This window comes from Pipistrellus hanaki (genome assembly GCF_964339955.1).
Source record: "Pipistrellus hanaki genome assembly, chromosome: 9".
NCBI lineage: Eukaryota > Metazoa > Chordata > Mammalia > Chiroptera > Vespertilionidae > Pipistrellus > Pipistrellus hanaki.
The window spans coordinates 31,116,633-31,132,685 of NC_140511.1; the positions used below are offsets into that span (position 1 = coordinate 31,116,633).

At 41.6% G+C, this 16,053-nt stretch overlaps 1 protein-coding gene across 6 annotated transcripts in view; it reads left to right on the forward strand.

Moving 5' to 3' along the window:
* Positions 1–3,318: 3,318 nt before the first annotated feature.
* GRM5 (glutamate metabotropic receptor 5) overlaps positions 3,319–16,053 on the forward strand; it is a 399,229-nt gene continuing 386,494 nt past the window's right edge. For 4 of the 6 annotated variants that reach the window (XM_084894637.1, XM_084894640.1, XM_084894641.1 and 1 more), the window contains exon 1: positions 3,319–3,580. The gene's annotated coding sequence lies outside the window, so the exon portion shown is untranslated. Of the gene's footprint in view, positions 3,581–5,651; positions 5,772–7,602; positions 7,620–16,053 lie in introns of those variants that run through there. The other 2 variants (XM_084894638.1, XM_084894639.1) reach the window with 2 other exon arrangements.

Genomic DNA, 16,053 nt, shown 5'->3' on the forward strand with positions numbered 1-16,053 from the left:
GTGGAAGACAGTATGGAGTTTCCTCAAAAAATTAAAAATGAAACTGCCACTTGACCCAGTAATACCACTTCTAGGAATATATCCCAAGAAAACAGATACCAATCAGAAAGATATACCCTATGTTTACAATAGCTAAGACTTGGAAACAGCCTAAATGCCCATCAGCAGATAATAGATTAAAAAACTGTTGTACATCTACACAATGGAATACTATACTGCTATGAAAAAGAAGCAATTCTTATCATATGCACCAGCATGGATGGAACTGGAGAGCATTATGCTAAGTGAAATAAGCCCATCAGTGAAAGTATTGTAAAATACCACATGATCTCACTCATTTATGGATAATAAAGAACATTATAAACTGTTGAAAAAAATAGACACAAAGGCAGAGAAGTATCAAACAGAGTGTCAAACTACAGTGGGAAGGCTGAGGAGGATTGGTGGGGATGAGGTAAGAGATCAACCAAAAGACTTGAATGCATGCATATAAGCATAACCAATGGATGCAAGACACTGGGGGAAGGGGGATAAGAGGTGTGTGCCAGGAGTTGGTTAGTGAGGCTGGGAGAAGGTCAATGGAGGAAAAAAGGAGACATATGTCCTACTATTTGTAATACTTTAAACAATAAAATAATTATTTAAAAAAAGAATTTGAAAATAAAAGAGATATGGGGGAAATAGAGTTGTATAAAGGGGACCAACAACACTGAGATCATGAGGTATAATAGTTTACAGTAGGGTACTCTGGGAAGGCCTCATTAGGGAGATAAGATTTTAGCGAAGATTTGAAAAATAGGAGTTAGCCCAAGAATTACTTGGAAACAGAGCATTTCATGCAGAAGAAACCAGCTAATGCACAGGTCATTAGATTGAAGCATGTGGTCATATTTAAGAAATAGCAAGGGAGTCCTGGTTACTGGAGGAGAGTGAGCAAATGAGATTAGAAAGGTAATGGACTGATTGGGTAGAGTAATAGTAAAAACTTGGGCTTTGAGTCTGAGTGAAATGGAAAGTTATTGGAGGGCTACTGATTTATTTATGGTAAAGATTTATTCCTATTGATTTGAGAGAGAGAGAGAGAGAGAGAGAGAGAGAGAGAGAGAGAGAGAGAGAGAGAGAGAGAGAGAGATGCTGGCATAAACATTGATCAGCATAACCCAGGCATGTGCCCTGACCGGGAATCGAACTGGCAACCCTTTGGTGCACAGGATGATGCCCCACCAATGGAGCCACCCTGGCCATGGCTGGAGGGTTTTGAGTTAAGCTAACTTCTTACAAAGAACACTCTTCCTGCTATGTTGAATATAGTCTATAGAGAAAAAGTGAAGAAGCTGAAAGACTTGTTGGAAACTACTGCTATAACTAGGTAAAAGCTGACATGGCTTGATGAAACATGGTATCTGTGAAGGTGGTTAGAAGCCGTAGTATTCTGGATATATTTTGAAGGTAGAACCAAGAATATTTCTTGATAAATTGTCATATGTTAGTGAAAGAGAAGAATAAATGAAAAGTCCAAGTTATAAAATGAGTCAAGTATAAGTATAAATAACTTTTTTTTTCATTCTACACAATAATTACAATATTTTGATGATTAATAGCCCATCCTAAGGCAGAAGTCATGCCCTTGAGCAATTTACAACTGGAACTTACTTTCGGGAATTAGTTGTTTCCATGCTACTTTTAATTTTCCCTAATTCCACACTTTACAAGTATGAGGTAAAGTTCTCTTGTAAATGTCACTGAGCAATTTAACATTATATAATTTTGTTTTCCTTTCCACCTGAAAATATCACTGTTGCACAACACTTGGAATATTCTTCACATTTTAGCTTTTAGAGCATAGGAAGTAGATATGTCTTAGTAAACAATGCATTTTTACCTTCCTGAAATGCTTTATCATTTCTGGCACGCTTTGACATGCTTTATCTGAGCCCATCCTCTCCATAACCCATGGACACAGCAGGGAAGGAATGTGTGTAGGAATTGGAAGACTTTAAATGACTGAGTGGCCACCATGAGAATCCCTTTTGGCGTAAGCTCAGCCCACTCCCTCCTGTACTTTGAACCAATTCTAACTGATGAAGGATGGGGAACTCAGTGTGTCCTGAGATAACTCAAAACTAAGTGACCACCACCAGGCTCCAATCTGTGACCTGGCCGCATTGCTTGTGCCCCGTCCAATTGGGCTAACAAAGCATTTGATGCCTCAGGCCTGATTACATTTCCATAATCATCTTGTCATCAGTTCCCCTTTTATGTTCCTCAGAACTCTCACTATTTCTTTTTCTTTGTCTCATGTACACCATATTTCCCATCTTTCTTATTCAGAAAGATCAACCAACAGCTTTCCTGGCCTCCCAGCAAAGGACTAAAACTGGAGTTGTGGATTGCAATCAAAGAACCTCCAAAATGAATGCTACCACCAGAGTACACATGAAAACGGGGAGAAGGAAGATGCCATGGAAAGATCAACAAAGTGTGATAGCTTCATGTCTTGGTCTTTTGCTTGCTGAATCCCGAAGCTACCCTGGCACAACGTGCCATGTTTTCCAGGGTCTGGGGGGAAATCTGCACTAGTAGTGGATTCATTGGGACCAAGCCTTCAACGTCCATGTCTTCCTCTTGTCATCTTTCACCCAACTGCTGCAACAACACCTGGCTCCCCACATTCAGGAGGGAGATATGACCTGTACCCTAACAATCACATCGGACAATGCCTTTCTTTTCTTTAAAGGAAGCCATGCAACTTATTTATACCAGCCTCTTTTTCAGAGGTGGAAATGAAGTGGTTTTGGAATTTAAAGATAAAAGCAGAATTTTTTTTTTTTTTTTTTTACAGTCTTGGTGAGTTATAGGGGTGATGGGAGAAGGGAAGCAGAGTCATTTGAGGGAGTAAAAGAGATTTAACTGCTTTGGAGGGAGAGATTTTAATGGATGTCGAAGGAATCATCGTTTGTAAGAAGTGCAGACATGCAAAATGGCATTGTTAATAAGTCATGCCATGAGAGAGCCCGTCCTTTCTAACCGCTCACACCTCTGAATCTGGGTTTCCGGGCTTCCAGCTGCGACGCCCCTTCTTCCCCAACACTGTCAGGGGTTCGAGTGCCCCGTCAGAGAGAGAGAAGCCTGTTCTGTACCTGCTCCCCCAGCTCCTCTCTGAGTGACACGCCACCCACGCCTCCCCGCGCAGCTCTTCCTCCGCGGCTCCTGGAGGGGAGCTGAGGAGCTGCAGAGGGAGTCCGAGGCTCCCCTCGCCCGAACCCCGAGACCAGGAGGCTTCCAGACACTTGTCACCCAAAGGAGCCTGTGCCCCGATCGTCCCCCCCGCGTCCCCGCGGCGCTGTGGGAGCGGGAGCCAGCTCTGCGCTCTGCTCCCGGCTGCGTCTGCCCGAGTGCGGCACGTGCCGCCGGCGCTGGGGGGAGAGCAGCGAGCGCCACCGCCGCGGGCCCCGCTCCCGCCGCCGCCGCCGCCGCCTCCGCCTCTGCCGCCGCCGCCGCTAGCGCTCCGGCTGCAGCCGAGGCCGCTAACCGAGCGCAGGACGCCGCCCGCGGGAGCCGCTAGCCGGGGGCGCATCTGGTAAGCAGAGCGCGATTTCTCTTTCTTTCAGCTCCGGAGTCGCCAGCGATGTAGGAGACCCGGAGCCGGAGCCCCTCCCCCAGCGCGGGGCTGGGAGCCTTCGGGAGAGGGGCGGGAGCTCGGGCGAGGGACCCGGCGGGGCAGGTGGTGGGCAGGTGGAGGACCGGTGGAGCTGGGGACTCTGGGAGGTCCTGCAAGTTTAGAAAAGTCACCCTGCAAGGACGTGTGCTGGGTGCATCAGACATGCATTTGGGGTCCGGGAGCCCAAGCCACCAAGGCGGCGTCGCTCCAATGAGAGGTTGATGAAGCTCATTTTGCTCTGATTTGCATGAGTGCAGGATCTCGAGGGGTCGCGTTTCCATAGAAAACGAGCTAAAAAAATATCAGGGGAGGAAAAGAAAATAGAGATCTGAGCCAAAGGAGCCGTCTGGACACCTCTCTCCCTCTCTTAACACTCTCATACCGATGCATGTGCACAAAGGGGTGCATGTATCAAGGGAGCGGGGCTTCGCTGTCTTTGAGGCTACTGGGTGCTTGGGGGGTGGGGGGCTATTATAAAAGCATTTGCGGTTGCCTCCTCCTTCACCTCCCGGAAAAGAGGCAGCAAACAGGGGACCCGGGTGGGTATGAATGCCAGTGTTCCCTTTATAAAATGACACTTCCATGACTACGTTACGGGGAGGAAGAGGTTTTCTAGAGCAGGGGGCCATTTTAAGGGGGTTTGCCTGCAACTCTAGCCCTTTGAGCTCAAGTTCATGTTCTCCAAGTAGGGCTAGGAGGGCATCCTTAGCCTAGATTCCTTTATGGAACTTTGGCAAAGGATGAGGTCTGAGAGAGGGATGTGGGGAGAGAGAGGGAGGAGAAGGGAGTGGATATGCCTGAAGGGGCTGTGTTGGGAGGAAGAGGAGCTTGGAGTCAGGTTTGGTATCACTGTGTTCATTCAGTTCCCCCCTGGGTAGTCCCTGGGCTGGTCTCAAGGGAAGCGTGTGACCTTGAACAAGTTCCTTACCCTTTGTGTATTCCTTTACTCCACATGCAAAGTGTAGACGTTCTTCTGTGTTTTGGGATACCAAGGTCCCGGGCAGTAGTGTCTGCCTGTGACTGCATGGCGCTGAGGATCTGTAGGCAGGAAAGGGAGAGCACCCAGAAAATCCAGATAATAGGAGTTTCAGGGAATCTCCCCTCAAAGTGGCAAAGGCATTTGCAAGCTCCTGGTGGTGTAGTTGGTGTCATGCGTGCCGGGAGGTCTGTAGAAATGGGTGAGTAGGACAATCGGACACCTAGTAAGTAGCCAAGGGAACCTGGAGTTCTGAGTGCTGCTTGGAGGGGCTCAGATCTCCAGAGCTAACACCACAGGCTTCTTGTTAAGGTAGCAATTTCAGAAGGCGGCTTGGTAGCAAGCTGTGAAGTTCTTTCAATGTGAGAGGGCTTGGGCAATAATTTGGAATCTATTCTAACACAAGGAAAACCAGTGGCTCCCTCCTTTAAAGGCTGGGCACTAAGGGTGGATGGAGGAAGAAGGTTTTAGAAATAGATCTGAGAAGACTGTAATATGGGCAGAGGGTTTAGGAGGGAGAAGGGAGTGGGTATCCCTTCTGAGAGAAGGGTGGCTAGACTCCTCGGTGGGGACTGGCATCTGCCTGGTGTTCTTGATTCCTCTGGCACGTGTCTGAAAAGGGAACAGGCACCTCTTCCACCCCAGCACAAGCTCAGCCTTAGAACCTAGGGATCTGCATCTTAGGTGTTGAGATATGAAGGTGCATGTGAGAAACCTTAAGTCCTAGAGGTGTCCTCCCAGGCCCCCCATCTAAGCATCTGGAGATGGAGCTGGTTTACCTTATCCAGATTCAACCCAAAGTCTGTGTTCCTAAAGGAACTCACTGTGCCACTTGGTGGCACCAAAAAGTTGTGCTGAGAACTCTGTTCTCTATAAATACAAACTACCACCGCCCCCCCCTCCATGCTCTCCCCTTCCCCCTTCCCCTCTTTCTCAGTAGCAGGGACATTGCTGCACACAACGCCCTCAGCTCTGCTGTTCGGCGCTCACTGAGCTCAGGAGATGAGCTGAAGATCTACTTTGGGGGGAACAGGAAACTGGAGAAGCCGGCTCTGCCCCTGTGATCCGCAAGGCCCAACTTTGTGGGGGCTAGCTTGACCGCGTCTCTCTGCCCACCGCGTGACCAACAGGGGGGTAAGCTTGCTAGTGTCCCTGCGCCCAAGAGTCCCAGGGGCGGGAAGGATGTAGCAACTGTCACTTTGCCTGGTAACTCGCAGTTTGGTTTGGGGGAGGACGGATCGGGGAGAGGGGAGGAGGGAGGGAAATGGGGGAGCCAGGGGTGGCCAGAACTCGAGATTGAAGTCTGCCCGGTTTGCAACTGCCTTAGTTAAAACCTGTTGGGAGACAAGGTGAAAGCGATTGGGTGAAGGAGGGAAGTCCTGCGAAGGTTGGGAAAGGGATTCTGCATGCGTTCAGATCCGAGTTCCCGCTCCCTGAGCCAGGCGCGCATGTTTAGAATGCAGGCTGAGCTTCCCCAAACCACCCAAGGGATCCCTGGGAATGGAGAGAAGCCCAGGTAGAGAGGGGAAGGAGAGAGTCCCTGCTGTGACCAGGGCGCCTGCTGCAGAAGAGTGGGGACAGCGGGTGGTGCTGAAAGCACAGCTTTTTCAAACACCCTAGCGAGCCTCTCTGTAAACCTCAGTCTGCGCCCTCCCGCATTTCCCTCCCCCACGGATGTACCTTTCCCTTCGGATACAAAACCTGCTAGTTACCTTAACTTGGCAGCTGGAGCGGCCTGGTGAGGAGGGCACCCAGGCTACAGCGACTGGGGAATGAACCTCACCTGAGGCAGGCCCGCAGCTAGCCCTTGCCCAGAGCCTAAGGCTGTGCTTGGGACCTCCCAAAGGGTCATGCAGAGTCTGCCTAGAGAGCTCTTAGAACTGGTGCTGGGATTCCTACAGCCCCCATTTCCCTCTGGAGCAGGTGCTGTGGTGAGGGGAAATTGAGAAGTTAACAGGCGTTTGTGCTTATTTAGGCACAATGTGGGTTATGCCTCCGCTGAACTGTAAACTTAAGTAGCCAAGCAGATAGATTCTCCAACACTTTCCTTCCCACTAAGCAATTGGCACAGGCCGGTGGGAAGGCAGAGCCTCCCTTCCACCCTCTTCTTCATTCCCTACATGTTGCTCTATTGTTCAGAGTCCCTAGAGACCGAGCTAGAGCTAATCTATATCCTTAATGTTGGCCACTGGCCATGTGAGGCAGCCAAGCAAGCATTGCCTTGTAAAATGTGCATCCCCTTCAGCCAGTGGGAATAAGCTGCAGTTTTCTGTGGAATCCTCTTAGTTATACAACATTCTAGACATTCTTTTGAGTATCGGGAGTGTTTGGGCATGCTGCCTCTTGTTAAGTGTGTTTTATGTTCCTTATTTCCCTCATGACCGCACAGGGTATTTTCTTCTTTAATTTCCCCTTCATATCTATGTAGTTACACATTTAAGAAGCAGGTGTGACTGTTTCTGTCCTTTATGGATGTGACTTCTGATTAAAAGGCTCTTAGGTTGGGAACCTGGAAACACTGCTCCCTGAACTCATCAGGTTAATGCACAGGCCACAAAGTCTCCAGCCTTCTCCAGCTTAAACCTTTTCAGCACTCCGGACAGATCCTCCAAGGTTTCTTAAGAGAAGAATGTTGATAGAACACCACATAGCTGCTTCTTTTGAGAGAAAAGCTTTTCCTAGTCAGTTACATCCTGCTTGACAAAATATTTAATATAAGTATTTTATTGCACCTCCTAGATCTCTGCTATCACATGGCAATATTTTGGCTGTGGGTTATGTTCAAAGACAAATCAAACTCTTCAATGTTGATTAAATGGTAATATTGAGATTATTTGAAGACTGGGTGGTATTTGAATAACCCAAGTACTTCCCCAGTTTTTTATTTCCACAGGTATACCCAGGCCTCTACTATCACTTCACACTACACATTATTGGCATGATGACAAACATCAAGCTGAAAACGGAAAAATTCATTCATAGGTACTATGTCCAGCACAAAATATACAGACCTTGAAAATATCTAAATAACTATATACAACTTTTAGTTTTTACTATGATTATTGTCATTGTTATGCTTCAGTTCAATAATTTGTCTCAGATACACTTTCATGGCTAAAAGATTTTAATTCTAATTCTTAATTTTGTCTTCAAAACACATCGAAGATTTTATGGGAGTGTTATCATATTGTCTGTTATGGAATTATCTGAACATTTTAGATAGAAAATATAAATAAAATGCCAATAAGGGTAGATGAAATTGCAGGTAGAAAATATAAAATATAAAGTTAATCAACCATAAAACGTATTGTTCTTGTTTATGCACAATTTTCTCTCAGGATTTTCATCCTCAAAGAGACACATCTAACTATTCCTCATAATTTTCCATGTTACTTTAGTAGATAGTATATAAACTAACTTCTATTTTATGAATTGATATCTGATGATACGCTTAAGCTAGTCAGTTTGTTTGGATATACTGAAGGTGTATTATTACAAAGCAATAATATATTTAGAAATATGTGTTATTTTTAATATTTAGAGAAATATTAATCCTCATCCTAAGGCAACATTTAGTCATCATTTTCCATAATGAGTGGAGCTTAGAAGGACATAAGACGGCAACATCTAAAAGAATATTTTTTAGTTGATGATGTGCTTGTACAACCAAAGAAAAAACTTTGAATATTTATTTTAAAATTTCAACTATTTGTAAGTGAGACAAGATCTTCTTTAAAAAAAAATCATTCCTAATTTTTAAAATTGTTGACACTATTATAGGTGTCCCCCATCCCCACTCCCTTTGCCCACCTCCATATTATTTTATCTCATATTTTAAACGTAGTTCTAAAATATGTTATGGTATTGTTGTGCTTTCATTTCTTTTACATTTACAGGAAAACAATCTAGAGTTTTATCAATTCTAATCTTGTTTGAGTAATATGTACCTTCTGTCAGAATGGGAACTAAGCAAAAGTCTCAGTGCAGGCTCATCCCTGCTCTAATAACTGCAATTAATGAGCACATCAGGCACCATGCCAAGCTCTAGATATGTTATTTAATTCTCATAACAATTATCAAGGCAACGTGTGTTCCTTTGTGTTGTTCAACAGAGTTTTTTTTTTCTTCTTCTTTTCATCATCACATAAGAGAATGGAAAGGATAACATACATATACACAACTTATTTTTTGGGACTCAAATTTGCCTTTTTTCTATTGCATTAGATAACCTTAATCTGTGGTATGGTTCAACATCATGAAATTATTTCATTGTGGTTTCCAGAGAGTTGTGGTAAGATTGCAGTGCACAAGATTGCTCAAGTTTGAACCCCAGTTAGGTGGCTTATCAGTTATGTGACCTTGGGCAGGTTAACTTAGCATTGCTCTGCCTCTGTTTCCTCATTTTTAAAATGGGGAACAGGTTGTAACACTATTAGCCTCATTGAACGACTGTGATGAATTAATTGCACAAATTTAAGTAAAGTGCCCAACCCACAGAGAAGAGTATAGAAATAGTAATTACGGCTTGTCAACAGCTCTGTGGGTTGGTACATAATTGCTTTCCCAAATATCTTCTCTTATTTTAGTCAAACTATTCACGAAATTTAATGGAAAGACATAGTTGCAAAAAAAAAAATGTGCTTCATGAAGAAGTGATTCTGTTGGTCTTGTAAAGATAATAGACCTAAGAATAATTCCCTAATGATTAGCTTTCACAATAACTTTGGTTATAGGCCAGTAACTTTAAACTTTTGAGCATAAATGTTCTGAGAAAAATTAAAGGCTCATAATCATAATGGCACTAGTGAGCATTTCAGTGATAATCCAGCCTATTTACATTTTACAATAATACGTTTACAGAGGAATAATTGAAAAGTATTTTTTAAAAGTTAACTTCTCTTGATATACAGTAATGTAGTAGAAATTTTTAAAGATCCAAAAGAAAAGTAAATAATATACTGTTATGTTACTTTTTAAAGAATAAAAATGAGATTTTGGAAAACTAACTTATAAATTACTATACAAGGCTAGTCTTTATCTTGTTAAAATTATATCAAGCTTTGCACTTTTTATCTAAAATAGCCTTTGAAATGATGAAATATATCATGGGACACTCTTCTCACATTCATTGATTGTAATTTGTGGATAATCAGAACTATGCTTATTTAATGTAAGGCAATATCATCCTTAAGGCTCACAGTTTAATCTGAATTTCTCAAATTAAAATTGCAAGCCAAGATAATGCAACCAGAAGGGAGATACAAAGTCAAGGGAATCTGACAAGCCTTTTTCAAACTATTTTCCTTAGAATTGTTAGGAGGTTTCAGGAAAAGGCTTTGCGGAGCTGACATGTCCAACTGATTGGCTCTTGTGTTCTTTTTTGATTATTATGTAGACCTTACCAGAATGAGTTTCATGTAAATCAGCGGTTTTCAGCTGGGAATGACTTTGACCTGCAGAGGGACATTTGACAGTCTGAAGACATTTTTATTCATCACAACTAGAGGAGGTGTGTGCTCTTGGCATCTGGAGACCAGGGAGGCTGTGAAATATCCTAGAGTGTGTAGAACACTAACTCCCTCTCCCCTCAACAAAGCATTGCCCAAAGTGTCAACAGAGCTCAAATTGAGTAATCCTGACCTAATGAATCCAGGAAACAGTTACCTAGATTTATTTGGTTTATTCCTATGAATTTTGGATAGAGCTAACTGGCATGACATAAGAATTTGATGGAAAGCAGAGTCCCCAGCATATTTTGCAATCAATGTATAAGGTTTAACCAAATAACCGATTTGATCCTATGGGAGGCATTATTAGTTGATTATGTTGAGTGTGGGCTTTGGAGCCAAGAGTCGGGTTTATATCCTGAGTCTGCCATTTGTTATAGATATGAGACTTCTGCCAAGATTCTTTACCTCTAAACCTCAATTTCTAGAGATATTTAATGTGGATAGTAATCATACCAATCTCACAGGGTCGTTTTGAGATTTATATTAAAATAATGCTTAGACAAGTACATTATTTAGCACAAAGGAAGCATTCACTAAGTATTTTAAAGTTAGTAAGTAACTGGAGGTTGAGTTAGAAATGCAAAACCACATTGTCAGGCACCTGATGGTAGGTAATATAATATGCACAATCATGCTTTAAAGTCTTTAGAGCCATGCCATAAATAACAAGAAAGCAGCTGAAGGCTGCAAAATGGGAAAAAGGCTATAATCCCTGCTTGATAATTAAATTGAGACTAGTTAACAGTGGATTACATCATTTTTATTGCTTTGCTGTAGAAAGCTGTTTCGGGTCTTCACGGACTACTAAATCAGTATTTTTAAGTGATTTAGTGAGCTTTATTCTACTGCCAGCACCTTTTAATTAATGCATGAAATTACAGATTTAACTCTAATATAGTACTATTTAAGGCCCATTTTTGGTTCCAAGGGTTTTCAATTAAAGTATAGTTTTGTGTGTGTGTGTTGTTGTTTTTTTGTTTGTTTGTTGTTGTTTTTTTTTTTGTCCTGGGCTAAGCAGAGAGGGTGCTGGACTTTCTTGTTTACAAGGTCACAGATGTGTGCTTGAGATAGCTACAACAATGGAGGTTTCCTCAGGCTATAAAACTCTTGATATCATTATACCTCAGAGGGTCTCTTATCTGTGGTATGCACTTGTTTTCAGGAAAATATATCAAAGGCATCCCTGGTATATGCAATATTGACACCTCTGACTACCTATGATGAGGGTATTGCTCAGGCAGAAAGAATAATTTTAGTGTTGACATCCTGAGCTGTGTGATTTGCTTGTGTCGGGATTAAGTTATATAAGAGACATCTGTGCCAGAAAGATGGCCAGCATTTGAGAAGATTGTTGAAAATCAAAGACAACGTGATTTGTGAATCTTGTTACAATGCAAGTTGTCACTTATGGAAAACTCTATCCACCAATATTTCTTCTTTAGATTCATTTAGGATACAATATGAGACTGTATTATTACCTAAGACAAAACACTTTTATGCATATTAAATATGTCTGTTGTTTTCTATAGTGGGGTAGTAATTAATTTTGTTATGTTATGAACCCAAAAATATAATACTGAATAAAGAGTCCAGGGCTTCTGAAAATAGGACCCTAAACCAATATATCATATAAGTTGCACTGCTATGTACTCTCATCACTTTTCACTTTTGGCTGGATTAAAGTTCTTAATATATAGATCTATAATGTTTTGAAGGCTTTTGTCATTGTATTGGTTAATGGTTGCCCATAAGCTATAGCAAAAATCTGATTTTTTGTTGTTGCTACCAATCTGATATCCCTACCACCTCAGAGTTACAACCTAAGGCAAATAACTTATTCTCTTGGAGACTCTATTTCCTGATATATAAAATGGGGATAATCATACTTTCTTAGCAATAATTTTGTTTTAGGTTGAAGTAGGATTAATAATAGAAAATGACGCTGTACATTGAAAATAATGTAGCATCATTATTTCCCCTCTATATTTAAAAAACATTTTACTGATTTCAGAGAGGAAGTGAGAGGGAGAGAGAGACACACACACATCAATGATTAGAATGAATCATAGATCAGCTGCCTCCTGCATGCCTCATACTAGGGAGTGAGCACACAACCCAGGCATGTGCCCTTGACCAGAATCGAACCTGGGACCCTTCAGTCCACAGGCCAATGCTCTATCCACTCAGCAAAACCAGCTAGGGATCTCCTCTATTTTTATTCCAGACCCTTATTAAATGAACAAATGAAGCTCATGGTGAGATAGCTAAGGAGAAATGTCCTAATTGATGAACTTGTACAGGAGCAAGAAAGAGCAGGTCTTAATTGAAATAATATTGTGCAGTACCCAGAATTGATAGAGTTAAGGGAAAATGACAGAGTGAAGTTAATGCCACTTTTGAAAAATCTAGATTGATAGATTATAAAATGTGAAAACATTTATGCCAGCAATATCACACATTACCCCCATTGAAATACTCTCAAATGTAAATAAAGTGAAACAGTATTTATATTATAAAGTAGGAAAATCCATAAACAATCTAAATATCTAACATAGGGGATACTTAATTAAATTTAGGTTCACTCATATAATTGAATACTATTCAACTGTCAAAAAGAAATAAATTTTCTAAGTGTAAATCTTAGCTCTGCTACTCACTTGCTTTAGAATCTAACCAAGCTATTCTGTTTCTCAGAGCCCTAGATCCTGATCCTCCACCTGTAACATATGCATAAAATTATTTATCCTATAGTTTTTAATGAAAATTAAATGACACTTCATAATTATGACTAAGCATACTTCCTAGAACATGGTAAGCTCTCTGTGTATTTTTTTTAATGCTCACCCAAGGATATATTCTTCTTGATATGAGAGAGAGAAAGAGGGAGAGAGAGAGAGAGAGAGAGAGAGAGAGAGAGAGAGAGAGAGAGAGAGAGAGAGATTGGTATGAGAGAGAATCATCAATCAGTTGTCTTCTATAGTCCTCTATATATGCCCCCACTGGGAATCAAACTTGCAACCTAGGTATGTGCCCTGACCAGGACAATGCTCTAAGCAATTGAGCCACCCAGCCAGGGTTCTGTATATTTCAATTATTCTTATTATTGTCCTCCTCATCCAAATGAATTAATATGAAAAAAATATTTACAATACATTATATAGAAAGAAAGAAAGTATATTTATGGTATAGATTTTATGCTAACATTTCATTTAAATAAAATACCTGTGTATACAATATTACATGCTTAGAAAATTATAAAAGAGAAAATATGAAGTTATAGAAAGTGATTAAGTCTGCTTTCTGGGGTGAATTATTATTTCTGGCCTGCTAAAATGCATTTAATTCTATGGTTTTCAGCTAAACTGAATCATCTACAGGGCTCTTCCTAGTTTTATGTTGCTGTTCTCCTTAATAGGTTGGAAACCCTTCGAGAGCACTAAAGGTTTCTCCCTGCTACTTCATCAGTTCTTGCTTTTCTTGTTGCGGTCTTTTGTTGTCTGAACTCATTGGACAAAGGGTGTTTCATTATTTATTTTTTAGTTTTCCATGGTGGGGCAGGAGGTGCTATCTTAGAACCTCAGTTAGTAGTTGACCAGAAAGCCAAGTGGAAGCAACTTGTTGATTTTTTTTCCCCCCTGCAAAATTTATTGAACATCTGTTTTGTTCAAAGAGTATACTAGGTGCTGTACATGGCACAAATTTAACCTTTAATGGCTTTTAAGTCTGTTGGAAGACAAAACACGTGTATAAATAGCTACAATTTTAGCTTAGTAATAAACATTATAAGAAAGTATGGATAAAATTGCCATGTGAGTTCAGAGAACAGAGCAAACATTGCAAGGTGAGGAATTTGAGGAGATGTTATAAATGGACTATCCTATATAATAAAGAGGTAATATGCAAATTGACACTCACACCCTTGCATCAAAAGATGGCCACTCCACATCGTCACAAGATAGGTGCCCCCACGTTGTCACAAGATGGCCACCACAAGATGGCTGCCCCCCATATCATCACAAGATTGCCACCCCCACATATCACAAGATGGCTGCCCCCCATGTCATCACAAAATGGTTGTCCCCACATCATCACAAGATGGCTGCCCCCATGTTGTCACAAGATGGCTGCCCCCATGTCATCACAAAATGGTTGTCCCCACATCATCACAAGATGGCTGCCCCCATGTTGTCACAAGATGGCTGCCCCCATGTCATCACAAGATGGCCACCACAAGATGGCGACCCCCATGTCATCACAAGATGTCTAGCAGGGGAGGGCAATTGAAGGTGACCAGGCCTGCGGGGGAGGGCAGTTGGGGGGGATCAGGCCTGTAGAGGAGGGCAGTTGGGGGTTATCAGGTCGGCAGGGGAGCAGTTAGGGGGCTATCAGGTAGCCATGCAGATGAATGGTTAGGACCCAGCAGTCCTTGATTGTGAGAGGGTGTAGGCTGGGCTGAGGGAAACCCTTCCAGTGCAAAAATTTCGTGCACTAGGCCTCTAGTTTAAAAAAATTACCTGATTCATTCCTCACTAAAACTCTACGTTAGGGACTATTCTCATTCCAGTGAGGCTCAGAGAGGCTAAGCAGACAAGGGCACACAGCCAAAAATGGCAGTGCCAGGATTCAAACCTAGTTTTACTTTTTTTTCCAGGCCCAAATTCTTAATAGCTTTACCATAAAGGACTTTGAATTAAGAATGTATCAGAGATCAGAAGCAGCATGAAGAAAACCATTGGAAAAAAGGATTTTCCTGGAGGAAATATATTTAACCTGACTAGCACACTCCCAAGGAAAAGCAAACTTAGTGGTGATAAGGCTTCAAGAATGACTGGGGCAAAATTTTAGAAGGCAGGTCCCTCAATCTCACACTTCAAATAATCACAAATAATACATATGTTTTGTTAGTAAATTTAGAAATTTATAAAACACAAAAATTTATAAAGACAAAAAAGAAGTAAAAATTTTTTTGCCTATTTCCACCACCCAGAGAACATCCCATTATATACGTTTCTGAACTTTGTGCATGCATATACACACACTCATAATCTTTGCTATGAAAATAAAACCATATCTGCTTTTTATTTTTGCTTAATTTAACATGAAAAATTCACCTTTTACTCGCCCCCTCCCCTCGGTCCACCACACACACTTCAAAAGAGAAAGTTTCTGGGTAAAAATACGTTTCCTTTGTAGATTTCTTCTTATCTCTTCAGATTTAAATATTGCAGTACTGTGGGGCTCAGGCATAGAACTAGCTCCCTTTCTATATCCACTTTGTGATTTCATCCAGTTTTGGTATATCAAAAAGAACATCTGTATATGGATGACTCTTATATCCAGCTGCTTATTACATATCTCTTCTTGAATTCCTAATAAGTATCTAAAAATTGATATATCAAAACTGAATTTGTTATCTCACCCAAATCCACTCCTGCAATTTTCCCACCTTAATCAATGTGACACCATCTTTTATTTGCTCAAGCTGAAAACCTTAAGTGTCCTCATTGATTCTTCTCTCCCCTTCACATCTCAACTCAGGTCTGACAGCAAACGCTTTCACTCTATCGTCAAAATATATTCAGAATTTTACCAGTTCTCGTCACCTGATCCAGGTTACTGTCATCTTCCCACCTGAATTACTGCAGAAGTTTCCTCAGTCCTCTCTTGATTCTGTCTTTGTGCCCTTATTCTTGTGGAAATGTTGGTCAATGTGTGTCCATTCCCTATTGGAAACTCTTCCGGAAAATCTCTCCCATAGAATGTTAAAGTCAAAGCCTTGTCAAGTCTCAAGACTCAACATCATCATATCATCTCTTGAACCTCACTCCTTCCTCTGTCCCCATTTTTACTTCACTGCAATCACATTAGTCTCTTTGATCTTCCTCAACAACCTAAGCATAAATCTG